Consider the following 15,557-nt stretch of genomic DNA (forward strand, 5'->3'; position numbering starts at 1 on the left):
TCGGCTCAGGTCATGGTCCCTGGGTCCTGGGATTGAGCCTCGCATCGGACTTTGTTCGGTAGGGAGCCTGCTACCCACCCCCCTGCCCCCGCCTGCCTCTCTGCCTACTTGAGATCTCTGTCAAATAAATAATCTTTTTAAGAAATGAGGATAGTTTGAGGGCCCCGTGGGGCAATATCAAATATACTAACATTCACATTATAAAGGTCCCAGAAGGAGAAGAAAGGGCAGAAACCTTAGTTTAAGAAATAACAGCTGAAAACTTATCTAACCTGGCAAATGAAACACCAAGTCCAGAAAGCACAGAGTCTTAAACAAGATGAATGCAAAGAGATCCACACCAGGACACATAATTAAAACATCAACAATTAAAGAGAACCTTAAAAACAGCAAGAGAAAAGCAACACATTATATATAAGGAAACTCCCCTAAGATTAGATTATCAGTTGCTTTTTTTTTTATAGTGGATCTTTTTTATAGTAGTTGTTCTTTTAAGCCATGGCTTTTTACCTGTGCCCCAGGACAGATGAATCTGCTTCTGGTCCTTCTGTCCTTTCCTACTGCAGTTTACTTCACTGGGGGTAGGGGTTCCCTCCATTACCATGTCTCAACCTGTCTTGCTGCTCTGTCTTTTGTTTTGCAGAAGCTGTTCAGTCATCCTTCAGTTCTTCTTCAGGAGGAAGTGATGTATAAATAGAGGTCTGGTCTGTCTGTGGAGGAGGTGAGTTCAGTATCTTCTAACATCACAATCTTGGACTGGACTTTCATAAATTAAATACATTTAAGTACCTGTTTACACCAACAATGGCAGAAGGTATATTCTTAATCAGGGATAATTACGACATAGTTGCTGAATTAATAATATAGACTATCCTTATGACAAATATGAATTTTATTGAGTCTTAAGGATAAAACATTGTATAGTAAAGGGCAAACACTGTGGCCCTAACTAGATACAAAATTTATTCCTACCTGTGCCATTTTCTCCGTGTTCTTGGAAAAAAGTTATATCTTTAAGCTTCATTTTCCTTAACTGTAAAATGGGCTTGGTGTGAGAATTAAACTGGAAAAAGATCTAAGCTAAGTAAATTGGAAAAATAGCTACCTCAGAATTGGTCAATTATTATTAAAAATGTGATGCACAGTTATTGGGGAGTGAGTAGGGATTCCTAGTGAAAAGTGAGTTAGATATTCTTCAGAGTAAAATCATTTGACTGAATGAGAAGATTACTTAGTAAGTTACATTTAAAAATGTGGTTGTGTGTATTCCAGATGACCTGCAGCCTCAAGTGCCTCATCTGGAATATTCTCATGCCTAAAAATAAAAATATGCCTAAAAAGTGGCAGACAGTGTTCTCTCCCCTGAGCCTTTAACACATGGATGCTCATAAGGTACCTGGAAGGTGATGATGATGGAGGTTGTAGCCATAGAAGGGTCTCAAATATTCTGAATTCTTGGAGGCCATCATTATTCTTCCTTCTCCCTTTCCATACCAAGAAGCATCGCTGAAGTAGCACTTTTTTCTCTTATCCTGGGGAAGCAGGATTTTTTTTCCCCTTTTCACCCCTGACTTCCCTATATTTCTGTCTTTAATGCAGGGGTTTTCCTCCCGCTAGTACAGGTGTAGGACATTGCTAAATCCTTCCCTTCCCACGCAGAAGATGGGAGACCTATCCTTGACATTTCTTCTCTGTCATTTGCTTGCTATGGAAATAACTTTCCTGGAATCAACAAGATATCGTTGATGGGTTAAAATATGCCAGGAGTCCTTTATCTAATTCCTTGACTCCTGAATCTGAGATGTTCTTAATGGTTTGGTTGACCAGTAGAATATGGCAGAAGTAAGGTTCTGAAGCTAGGTTATAAAAAGCCTATAGCTTTAGTCCAGCTGTCTTGGAATGCTCAGTCTTGGGGTGCTTCATATTGGAATCCAACCACCATATTATAAAAAAACAGAGCCAACCTGGGGTCATATATAGGTAGTGGTGTCAAATGCACCAGCTGAAGTAATCAGCTGCTGACATTAACTGTCATCCATATACGTGAATAATAGTGAGTATCCCAAATTTTATGAAAGACCTGAAACTACACATCCAAAAAGCTCAGTGAACTTCAAGGAAGATAATCTCCGAGGTCCACACTGAATAAAATGAAATCGCTGAAAGAAAGAATATCTTGAAAGCAGCAAGAGAAGAGCAGACAAGGGATCATCAGTAAAACTAACAGCTGATTTCTCAATGGGATAAAAAATTAAAGTGCTAGGGTGGGAGGGTGGAAGTCCTTCCAACCAAGTGTTTATTGGCAAAACTGCTCTTTGAAAATGAAGGAAATATTAATATAGTTCCCAGATAAACAGAGGGCAAAAGAATTTTTGTCTACTAGACCTGCCCTGCAAGAAACAGTGAAAGGAGTTCTAAAGGCTGAAATAAAAGGACAAACGACATGAGACAGTAACTCAAGTCATACAAAGAAATAAAGATGACCACCAAAGGTCACTATGTAGGTGTATGTATGAAAGCTAGTATTATTGTATTTCTGGTTTTTGTTTGCTACATGATTAAGACAAATGCATAAAACAATTCTAAATCTATGTCAATGGGCACATGATGTATAAAGATGTGACTTGCGAAATTACAACAAAAATTTGGGACAGAGTTGGATAGGAGCAGAGGTAATGTGTCACTGAACTAATTTGGCATTAATTCAAAGTAGATTGGCATAAAGTTAGAATGTTAACTGTAATCCCCACAGTAACCTCTTTAAAGAGTATACTAAAAAAGAAAGGGGAATAAAAATGGCACACTGGGATAAGAAGGTATCATATCATGTATGGAAAATAGTAAAACAGCAAAACAAGTCCTGCATTATCAGTAATCATTAAAAAAAATTTTTTTTAATTTTTTTATTTATTTGACAGAGATCACAAGTAGGCAGAGAGGCAGGCAGAGAGAGTGACAGGGAAGCAGGCTCCCTGCTGAGCAGAGAGCCCAATGAGGGGCTCGATCCCAGGACCCTGAGATCATGACCTGAGCCGAAGGCAGCGGCCTAATCCACTGAGCCACCCAGGCGCCCCAGTAATCATTTTAAATGTAAATGAACTAAACTTAGGAATTAAAAAATAAGAATCAAAATGGATTTTAAAAATGAAAGAAAAAACAATGCAACTATATACTGCATGCCAGAGACTCATTTTAGACCCAAAGACACTAGTAGATAACATCATCAAATTATGGAAAAAGATATTCCATGCAAATAACAACCAGAAGAGATCTTGGGTAGCTATATTAGTATACAAAATGTGTTTTAGGTTAAAATTGTTACAAGAGACAAAGAGAAAATGATATAATAATGAAAGGATCAATTCATCAAGAAGATAAAGATATATGCACCAGACACTCAAAATATATGAAGTAAACATGGACAGAATTGAAGGGAAAAATAGTTCCACAACAAGAGTTGGAGACATAAATATCTCTTTAGTGGATAAAACATACAGACAAAAGATCGGTAAGTAACTGGAGGACTTGAATAATATTAAACCCGAAATAGCCCTAACCAATACATTGGACACTCCACCCACCAACAGCAGATACACATTCTTCTCAGTATGTCAGTAATGTTCTCATGAACATTCTCCAGTATAGCCTGAGTGGTAGGCCATAAAGCAATTCTTATTTAAAACAAAAGACTACAAAGTATCCTCTCTCACCAATAGAATGAGGCTTGGCATCAATAATAGAAAGAAAACTATAGTATATTAATTATTATTAAACACCATACTCTTTACTGGTAGTCAAGGAAATCACCATGTAAATTAGAAAGTACTTTGGAGGAGATTATGCTGAGTGAGATAAGTCAAGCAGAGACAGTCAATTTTCATATGGATTCACTTACTTGTGGAGCATAAGGAATAACACAGAAAACATTAGGAGAAGGAAAGGAAACGTGAATTGAGGGACATCAAAGGGGGAGACAAACCGTGAGAGACTGTGGACTCTTAAGAAACAAACTAGAGGTTTTGGAGGGGGGTTAGGTGAACCTAGTGGTGGATATTAAGGAGAGCACACATTGCATGGAGCACTGGCTGTGGTGCATAAACAATCTTAAGAACACTGAAAAAAAAATTTTTTTTTTTTAAGATTTATTTATTTGACAGAGAGAGACCACAAGTAGGCAGAGAGGCAGGCAGAGAGAGAGAGGGAAGCAGGCTCCCCGCTGAGCAGAGAGCCCGATGCGGGACTCGATCCCAGGACCCTGAGATCACGACCCGAGCTGAAGGCAGCGGCCCAACCCACTGAGCCACCCAGGCGCCCCAGAACACTGAAAATTTTTAAAAATTACTTTGAGATGAAGTACAACAAAAACAATATATACCAAAATTTATGAGAGGCAATAAAAACAAAACTCAGAACTTAAGAAAATGTCAACCTAATCTTGCTCCTTATTTTCTCATTAAGATGTAAGCTAGGGGCGCCTGGGTGGCTCAGTGGGTTGGGCCTCTGCCTTCAGCTCGGGTCATGATCCCAGGGTCCTGGGATCGAGCCCCACATCAGGCTCTCTGCTCAGTGGGGAGCCTGCTTCCTCCTCGCTCTCTGCCTGCCTCTCTGCCTACTTGTGATCTGTCAAGTGAATAATAAAATCTTTAAAAAAAAAAAAGATGTAAGCTAAATCCACAGGTGGAGGAAGAAAATAGATTAAAACAGATAAATAATATAGAGAATCAATGAAACCAAAAGTTGGTTCTTTGAAATGATAAACAGTTTGTCACTTTTGTTGAGGAAAAAAGAGACAATGTAAATAATTAAAATTGGAAATGAAATAAATTACTATTCTTAAGAAAGTTTTAAAGGATTTTAGGTGAAAAACAATTATACCTCAAATTAAATAATGTAAATTAAATGTATAAATCTCTACATAAACAGAAATTACCAAAATTAACTCAAAGAAATAGAAAACTCTAAAGCAACCTATAACAAAAGGTTGAATCAGTACCTCAAGATCTCCAAAAAAGAAAAGTCAAGAACCAGATGGCATCCTCAGTGAATTTAAAGAAATGTAACACCAGGCCTACTCAAACTCTTCCAAAAGATGAGGAGGGAATGCTTCCTAACCTTCTGTGAGACCAGCCTTATCCTTGATACCAAAACTAGACAAAAATACCACTACAAATGAAAACTACAGATGAATGTCTTTTATGGCCATAGATAAAAGAATCCTGAATAAAATACTAACAAATCATATCCAGTAGTACATTGAGGGGATTATTCTGCATGATAAAGTGGGATTTATGCCAGGAATACAAAGTGGTTCAGTTTATGAAAATAAATCTACCTAACACTACATTAATGGAACAAAGAGGTGTAAAACCCCACATCATCCTCTCAATTGATGTAGAAGCATTTGAAAAAAGTCAACACCTTTTCAGGATAATAATGCTCAGCAAACTAGGAAAAGAAGGGAATTTCCTTAACATGATAAAGGGCATTTATGCAAAACCCACAGCTAACATCATCCCCAGTAGTAAAAGACTGAAATCTTGATAACATCAGGATCAAAACAAGAATGTCCACTTTTACCACTGATACTCAGTTTGGTACTGAGAGTTGTAGCCAGAAATATTCAATTAAAAATTAATTAAAAGCATCCCAACTAGAAAGGATGAAGGAAAACTGTTTGTAGATGACAGCCTAAGATAGCTCTAATAGCTAGTTTTTTGGTGTGGCTAACAAACTGAGCAAAATTATAGGGTACAGGATCAGCACATAAAAATCAATTTTGTTTATATTCACCAGCAATTAACAATCCCCAAAGGAAAGTAAGAGTATGATTCTATTTATAGTAGCATTCAAAAGAATAAAAAACCTAGGAATAAATTCAACTAAGGAAATGAAAACTTCAAAATATTGCTGAACAAAATCATAATTAAATAATTTATAAACACATTTCATTTTCAGGGATTGGAAGACATTGTAATAGAGTGCTAGGGCTGATGGGCCAGCTGGGAAACCGGGGCTCCCAAAATGGCGGACTATGCCGCCACCTTCACTGTGGCCTCCACTTCACCGTCGGGAGACTGAAACTCTCCACCCAGGAGCTTCCAAATTGGGAACTGGCCATCATGGACCACCCAGCCCCATACCCTCCAATCAACCCATACCCAATGGGCGCAAGGCTATGCCCTACCTCAACCCGATAAAAGAACCTCTCCAACTCCCTCCCAGCATGACTTCCCCAACTCACTATCCCCCTCCTCCCTCTTTCTGTGAGTCACGGAACCTTGCCCGAGGGTGCTTGCAATAAAGTTCATCTCTCGGATCCATTTGCCTCGTAGCCTCTTATCATCACCGGGGGAGCAACTTTACAAGGGCTACCATAGAAAGATATCACAGACTGTTTGGCTTAAGAAACAGAAATTCATTTCTCTCAGTTCTAGAGGCTGAATATCCAAGATCAGAGTGTTGGCAGATTTTTCCTAAGGTCTTTCTCCTTGATGTGCAGGTGGTCACCTTCTTGCAGTATCCTCACAAGGTCTTTTCTCTGGATGTGTGCTTTCTTGGTATCTCTTCCTCTTTTTATAAGAACATTATTCCAATTGGATTAGGGCCCCACCCTTATGCCTTCATTTAACTTTAAGTGATTCCTTACAGGCCCCATCTCCAAAACAGTGACACAATGAGATAAGGCTTCAACATACGAATTTTGGGGACAAATTTCAGTTTGTAAAAACTGGTAATATAGCAACATTCCCCAAAGTAATGTACAGAGTCAGTGCAATTCCTGTTAAAATTCACAGTCTTCCTTTGCAAATTGGAAAAGCTGATCCTCAAAATCATATGGAATTTCACAAGCCCCAAATAGCCAAAACAATATTGAAAAGGAAAAACAAAGCTGAAAGATTCACTTTGCAATTTCAGTATTTACTTCTAAGCTACAGTAATCAAAACTTACTAATGTGAGGAGAGACATAGAGACCAGTGAAATAGAGTTGCAAGTCTAGAAATAAACCCAAACATCTATATTCTATTGATTTTTGATGATGATACCAAGACCATTCAATGGGGGGTACAGATAGTCTCTTTAAGACTGGGTGGCTCAGTTGGTTAAGCAATTGCCTTTGGCTCAGGTCATGATCCCGGAGTCCTGGGATCAAGTCTCATATCAGGCTCTCAGCTCCATGGGGAGTCTGCTTCTCCCTCTGACCTTATCCCTTATCTCTCTCTCTCTCTCTAAAAAAAAAAAATGCTGGGTGCTGGGACTACTAGCTAAGCTAAGTAAAAGAATTAAAATGAACCCCTGACTGACTCCATTTATAAAAATTGCCTTGAAATTGACCAATGACTCAAACTTAAGAGTTAAAAGAATGGTTCAAGATGGCAGCATGGGAAGATCCTGAGCTTATTTCCTCCAATGAACACAACAAATCTATGACTACACGTGGGAACAACTTCCTCTGAACTAGAAACTGGGTAGAATAAACACAGATATGGTCTTGCTAAGGAAAAACCACACCCCAGGTATGGTGTTCCATGGTTGGGAGGTATCTCAAAGGTATAGAATTTTTATCAGAGGAACAAGAGATTCAGGAGAGCTAGGCCCCCAGAACACCTCACCTTGAAAACCAACAGGGAATATGTCCAGGAAAACTATAGAAATGTAGATAAAGGAAAACTTGCTCTTAAAAGGCTTACACAGACTCACTTGGCCTGGAAACCAGTAGAAAAACACCAAAGAGTGCATAAATTATACATGAAGGAGATTCACTTACGAATCTTGGAGCATCTGTTGGGAGAGGCAAAAGGAACCTGGACCTTTCCCTGGGGACTGAGACACTGGTGGATGGTATTTTTGTTTTCTTGTTGTGCCCTGATGATTCTGCTCTGGCAGGTGCCATTCTTTAATTCTCCCTATAGACTGCTAATACCAGAGGGGAGAGGTTGCTGAGTGCCCTCACACAACCCTGCATGTTGGCTAGTCCTTGCAGTCAACAGGATGACCACCCTGCTCACCAGCATGCCCACGGCAGTTTCGGCAGGCTGAGGGCCAGCCCTACCTACCAGCACATATGCAGCAGTAAGGCCCCATCACGACAAGAGGGTGCAACCCATACACTAGATACCCCTGGAGCACCTGACTCTAGTGGCCAGGGAGGATTACACTTCAGGGCTTCACAGGGCATCTCTATGTAAGGCCATTCCTTCAAGTCAGGGAGCTGTAGCTGAACTGCCTAATACCTAGAAACAAAGAGGCTAAATGAGACTGAAAAATATGTTTCAAATGAAAGAATAAGACAAAACCTCATAAAAATAGCTGAATGAGGGGTGCCTAGGTGGCTCAGCGGTTAAGCCTCTGCCTTCAGCTCAGGTCATGGTCTCAGGGTCCTGGGATCGAGCCCTGCATTGGGCTCTCTGCTCAGCAGGGAGCCTGCTTCCCCCCACTCCGCCCCACCTGCCTCTGCCTACTTGTGATCTCAAATAAATAAATCTTTAAAAAAATAGCTGAATGAAATATAGATAAGCAGTCAACCTAATAAGGAGTTTAAAGTAATAGTCATAAAGACAGTTTGAACACAGTGAGAACCTCAAGTTCTCAATTTATTTGTTTGACAGAGATCACAAGTAGGCAGAGAGGCAGGCAGGCAGAGAGGGAAGCAGGCTCCCTGCTGAGCAGAGATCCTGATGTGGTACTTGATCCCAGAACCTGGGATCATGACCTGAGCTGAAGGCAGAGGCTTTAACCCACTGAGCCACCCAGGCACCCCCCCAAAATTTTTTTTAAATGGGGATGGTTTAGGGGCATCTGGGTGGCTTAGCGGACTAAAAATCTCTGCCTTTGGCTCAGGTCATGGTCCCGGGGTCCTGGGATTGAGCCTCGCATCGGACTCTCTGTTCGGTAGGGAGCCTGCTACCCACCCCCACCCCCGCCCCCGCCTGCCTCTCTGCCTACTTGAGATCTCTGTCAAATAAATAAATAAATAATCTTTTTAAGAAATGAGGATAGTTTGAGGGCCCTGTGGGGCAATATCAAATATACTAACATTCACATTATAAAGGTCCCAGAAGGAGAAGAAAGGGCAGAAACCTTAGTTTCAGAAATAACAGCTGAAAACTTATCTAACCTGGCAAATGAAACACCAAGTCCAGAAAGCATAGAGAGTCTTAAACAAGATGAATGCAAAGAGATCCACACCAGGACACATAATTAAAACGTCAACAATTGGGACGCCTGGGTGGCTCAGTTGGTTAAGCGGCTGCCTTCGGCTCAGGTCATGATCCCAGCGTTCTGGGATCGAGTCCCACATCGGGCTCCTTGCTCGGCAGGGAGCCTGCTTCTCCCTCTGCCTCTAGCCTGCCACTCTATCTGCCTGTGCTTGCGCTCTGTATCTCTCTCTCTAACAAATAAATAAAATCTTTAAAAAAAAAAAAAAAAAAAAAAAGTCAACAATTAAAGAGAACCTTAAAAACAGCAAGAGAAAAGCAACACATTATATATAAGGAAACTCCCCTAAGATTAGATTATCAGTTGCCTTTTTTTTTTTTCCAGGAGATACTTTTTGAGCCAAAGGGAATGCTGCAATGTATTTAAAGTGCTGAAAAGAAAAAACGTACAACCAACATATACTACCTGGCAAGTTTATCTTTCAAAATTGAAGAGAAGGGTTCTGGTCCAAGATGGTGAAGTAAGACCTTGACTTCCCCTCCTCCACAGAACATATCAAATTATACCTATTTATAGAGCAATTCTTCCTACAGAACTGAGGGCTGACTGAACAGCTTCTATACAACAAAGTATAGGATGGCAAAAGAGAACACCAAGAGAGATGGGTACATGGTAATGTATGGAACCCCCATCCCCATCGATATGAACTGCAGTGGGGAGGGCTAGAACTGAGAGAGTGGGAACAGATTTGTCTATCTTGGGGCACAGGGAAAAAAGCCATAGTTTAAAAGAGCAACTAGTTTATAAAAAAGCCAGCCCCAGAACTCTGCCAAATGGCAGAAAAGCTTCTGGAGCAGTTGTGGGGGTGGTGGTCAGAGGGACTGAAGAGTGACATGGTTTACACTCCTCCCTCCACCTTGAAAGTGCAGATAGGATTTGGGTCTGGACACCATAGCTGGCCGGCCACTTCATGCCAGGTCCCCTAGCTCACACCAGCCCCGGATACACTGGGGCACAGAAAAAAAGCCACTGTTTAAAACTCCATCAAATTGGGGATGGGGGACTGCTGGAAAAATCTGTAGGTGGGAGGGACTGGTGGATGTGGTTTACACTCCCCCCTCCAGCTTAAAAACATGAACAGGAATAGAGCTTGAGCACCCTAACCAGTATGCTGCCTCAGAGAACACTAGGGATCCCTAGCCCACACCAGCCCTGGTTGCCCTGAGGAACAGAAGAAGAAGAAGAAAAAAAAGCTCTGGTTTGAAAGAACAAGCAGCATAGAACAGATCCACCCCTAGAACTCCACCAAATTATGAGGCTGCTGCTGGAACTTTCCCCAGGTGGGAGGGACATGGCCTATGTTCCCCTTCTACACAGAAAGTATGACCAGTCAATGGTCCAAGTACCACAACCCGCCTGTAGCCTGATTCCTCAGGCTCCTGGCCCACACCAGTCCAAGTTATCCCACCAAGGTAGTCACAGGGCAGTGCACACCAGGACACTCCTAGGTAATGTGCACTGCAGCCCTGGTTTTGCACTAGGATGATGAAGGTGCACTGGACCTGCAACGCTCCAGGCCCTCACCAAGTCAGCTCAGGTTCTTTGCTTGAGCACTCTTAGCAGTAGACAGCTTTGGAGACTTCTGGCTGCCATCTGCCTTGGATCTAGCTGCCCTGGTAGGGTGTCCCAGTGTGGAGTACCCTGGGAGTCCCCAGCCTGTGTCTACTGGTTGCAGCCACCCTGCCAGGCCACAACCTGCAGGAAGTGCCTCATCACACTGCTGCCTGCACTGGCCTCAGCCAGGGTACCTCATGCTCTGAGCATATGGAGACATGCTAGCTCGCAACCAACTTCACTTCAGCCATCTCCCAGGGCATGTTTTGCATAGAGATCCCAGAAACCACATTGGCTTGCACCAAATTTAGCTTTAGCTGTCCCAGCAGAGTTTCCTAAGCACAGGGAACCCCCAACCCCCCCCTGGCCTCTACCCCACCTCAACAATAGCATCTTCCAAGGCATCTGTGTAGAGTTCTGGTTTACACCCACTCAACTTCTGCTCTCCTACCAAGATACCATCTGTGTGTAGGGTCCCAGGACACCTCCCCTTGCACTTACATCAGCATCAGCTTTCCTGCTGGGAACCTTCTATGTGGAGTGCCTCAGGACCATCCCAGTGTGTGTCCACTTCGGCCCCAGCCATCCTGTCAGGGCGTCCCCAGCACAGAGTACCCCACCAACCCCAGCCCATACAACCTATAGCTCCAGCCAGCCAGCGAAAGTCACCAAGCACACACAGTCTACACAGGAGATGACCATACATGAGACCATTCAAGTTTAGGAGAAGGAGCTGTTCTGCCTAACTCATAGGAACACACAGAGAATATCAAGCACAATGGGGTGACAAAGGATTATACCCCAAAAGAACATGATAAAACCTTAAAAAAGAACTAAACGAATTGGAGATGAGCAATATGTCTTACAAAGAATTTAAAATAATATTTGTGGGCTCCTGGGTGGCTCAGTTCGTTAAGCAACTGTCTTCGGCTCAGGTCATGATCCCGGAGTCCCAGGACTGAGTCCCGCATCAGGCTCCCAGCTCCACGGGGAGTCCACTTCTCCCTCTGACCTTCCCCCCGTCTCATGCGCTCTCTCACTGTCCCTCTCTCAAATAAATAAGTAATCTTTTTAAAAGAATAAAGTAATATTTGTGAAGATGTTCATTGGGCTGGAGAGACTAGTAGAAGAACTCAGTGAGATCTTTAGAAAAGAAAACATAAAAAAGAACCAATCACAGTTGAAGCATACAATAACTGAAAGGAAAAATACACTAAAGGGAATCAACAATAGATTAGAGAGAGGATGCAGAAGAATGGATCAGCAGTCTGGAAGACAGGATAATGGGAATCACCGAAGCCTACCAGCAAATATGAAAGAAAAATATTTTATGATCCCTCTGCTTTAGGGTTTGTGAAATGCTGCTTTACATGTAGAGAAATAAAAGAGGGTGGGTGGGATGGTTAAAAAATAAAAATGAGAGTAGGTTAAGGATCTGTTGGATGGCATCAAATGAAATAAATGTTCTCAAGAAGGAGAAGGAGAGGAGGAGGGGAAGGAAGAGAAAAGGGCAGAAAACTTACTTGAAGAAATAATAACTGAAAACTTCCCTAGTTAGGGAAAGAAATAGATATCCAGGTTCAAGAAGCACCACAGTTCCAAACAAGATGAACCCAAGGAGGCCCATGCCATAATACATAAAAATTAAAATGCCAAAAGTTAAAGAATTTTGTAAGTGGCAAGAGAGAAGCAAAACATGTTCAGGGGAAACCTTCCTAAGGGTATCGGCTGATTTTTCAGCAGAATCTTTGCAGACCAGAATTGAGTGGTTTGATATACTGAAAGGGCTAAAAGGAAAACAACTACAACTAAGAATAATCTACCAAGGAAGATTATCATTCATTTTTGAAGGAGAGATAGTTTCCCAGACAAACAGACATTAAAGGAGTGTATCACAACCAAACTGGCCTTACAAGAAAAAAACTGGAAGAAAAGAAATGGCCATAATTAGAGGTAAGAAGAATTATGAATAAAAGATGTAAAATATGACAACATAAACAATAAAACCTGGAGGAGGGAGTTAAAGTTGATTTCAAAGAATGTGTTTGACATTAAATGACCATCAACTTTGAATATGCTGCCATTTACTTGGGATATTATATATGAACCTTGTGGTAACCAGAGACTCAAAACCTATACTAGATACCCAAAAAAGAAACAAAAGAAAGCCAAACATAACACTATAGAAACTCACCCACCACAAACAAGAAAGGAACACATTAAAGTACAAAAACAAGAAGACAACAAAATGTACATACCTCTCAATAATTACTTTAAATGTAGATGGGCTAAATGCTCCATTCAAAAGACATAAGATGGTGGAATGCATTAAAAAAAAAAAAGACCCATCTATATGCTATCTACAAGAGATTCACTTCAGACAAACACACAGGCTAAAAGTAAAGGGATGGGAAAACATTTACCATCCAAATGGGAGTGAAACAAAAGCTGGGGTAATAAATAATACTTAGTATCAGACAAAATGGACTTTAAAACAAAGCATAATGTTAAAGGGATCGATCCAACAAAAAATTCGACATTGGAGCAGTAAATATGTAAAGCAAATACTAACAGACATAAAGGGATATATTGATAGTACTATAATAATAGAAGGGGACTTTAACACCCCACTTACATCAATGGATAGATTAACCAGGCAGGAAATCAATAAAGAAATACTGTCGTCAAGCAAATTATTAGACCAAATAGACATAACACATACAGGATATTACATCCAAAAAGAACAGAGCACACTGTTTTGACCTGCATAGGAAACATTCTCTTTGATAGATTACATCTTAGATTACAGGCATAACACTAGAGGGACTCATCAATCACACAGAAAGCAAGAGAAGAAGAAAAGAATAGAGAAAAACTACAAAAACAAAACAATTAACAAAATGGCAACAAGCACATAACTATCAACAATTAAATGTGGATGGCCTAAATACTCAAAAGACATAGATTGGCAGAATGGATAAAAAAAAAAACAAGACCTACCTATGTAATGCTTACAAGATGCTCAGATCAAATCTAAAGACACCTATCAAGTGAAAATGAAGGGATGGAAAAATATTTACCATGCAAACAAAAGTTTAAAAATTTGTATAATACTAATATCAGACAAAATAGACTTTAAAACAGACTTTAACAAAAGGAATATCCTTACATAATGATAAAAGGATTAGTCCAATAAGAGGATATAGTAATCATAAATATCTATGCACCCAACACTGCCTGCCTCTCTGTCTACTTGTGATCTCTCTGCCAAATAAATAAATAAAATCTTTTAAAAATTAGTAACAAAATTGAATCAGCAAAACAAAATGAATAAACCAAAACAAACTCCTAAAAAGCAAAAAACAAAACAAAACAAAACAAAAACACACAAAACACCCCAAAACCAAAACCAAAAAACCAAAAACCTACCTAGAAATAAATGTCCTGTATCAAATATTTTTTCAGGGACTTATACCAAACATTTAAAGGATAATTAGTACCTCTTCTCCTGAAGCTATTTCATAAGGTGGAAGAGGATGTAAAACTTCCAAATACATTCTACAAAGCCAGCATTACTTTGATACCCAAACCAGACAAGGACACCACCAAAAATCTCTGATGAAAACAGATGGAAAAGTCTGCAATAAAATATTAGTAAACTGCATTCAGCAATACATTAAAAGGATTATTCCCCATGGTGAAGTGACATTATTCCAGGGAAAAAAGGATGGCTCAGTGTTTGTAAATTAATCAATGTGAGATGAAGGATGAAGATTATATGATCATCTCAATACATGCATAAAAAATAATTGACAAAATTGAACATGAATTCATGATAAAAATTCTCAACAAAGTATGTTTAGGGGGAACATACCACAACATAGTGAAGGCCATATATGAAAAATCCACAGGTTACATCATACACAATGGTGAAAATAGAGCTTTTTTTCTAGGATTAGGTACAAGACAAAGATGTCCATTCTCACCACTTTTATTCAATATAGTACTGGAATTCCTAGCCACAGCAATTAGAGAAGAATAAGAAATAAAAGTCATCCATTTTGGAAAGAAGAATTTAAACTGTCACTACCTGCAGATGACATGATAATATACATGAAAACCCTAAAGAGCTCCCCCACTTATAAAACTATTAGAATAAATGAATTCAGTGAAGTTGCAGGATATAAAGTTAATACCTGGAACACATGAAAAGATGCTATCACTAATTATCAAAAAAATCAAAACCACAATAAGCTATTATCTTACACCTGTTAGAATGGTTAAACTAAAAAAGACAAAGAAAAAATTACAAGTGTTGGTAAGAATGTGGAGAAAAATGAACCGTCATGCACTGCTGCTGGGAATGGAATTTGGTACAGCCACTGCAGAAAACCATATTGTGGTTCCTCAAGAAATTAAAAATAAAAATACCATATGATCCAGTATTTTCACTATTGGGTATTTACTGAAATAAAATGAAAACACTAATTTGAAAAGATACATGCATCCCTATGTTTATCGCAGCATTATTTAGAACAGCTAAAATATGGAAGCAAGTGATTACCAATGGATGAACAGATAAGGAAGATATGGTACAATGGAAAAATACAATGGAATATTATGTAGTCACAAAAGTACTAGATCTTGGGGCTCCTGGGTAGCTCAGTGGGTTAAGCCTCTGCCTTCAGCTCAGGTCATGATCCCAGGGTCCTGGGATTGAGTCCCTCGTTGGGCTCTCTGCTTGGCAGGGAGCCTGCTTCCCACCCACCCCCTACCTCTGTCTGTC

At 40.2% G+C, this 15,557-nt stretch overlaps 1 long non-coding RNA gene across 1 annotated transcript in view; it reads left to right on the plus strand.

Moving 5' to 3' along the window:
- The first annotated feature begins 498 nt into the window (after positions 1-498).
- The window catches only part of LOC116579830, a 34,049-nt gene continuing 18,990 nt past the window's right edge, over positions 499-15,557 (plus strand). The window contains exon 1 of the long non-coding RNA XR_004281434.1: positions 499-721. This is a non-coding gene — a long non-coding RNA (uncharacterized LOC116579830). The remainder of the gene's footprint in view (positions 722-15,557) is intronic.

This window comes from Mustela erminea, chromosome 19 (genome assembly GCF_009829155.1).
Source record: "Mustela erminea isolate mMusErm1 chromosome 19, mMusErm1.Pri, whole genome shotgun sequence".
NCBI lineage: Eukaryota > Metazoa > Chordata > Mammalia > Carnivora > Mustelidae > Mustela > Mustela erminea.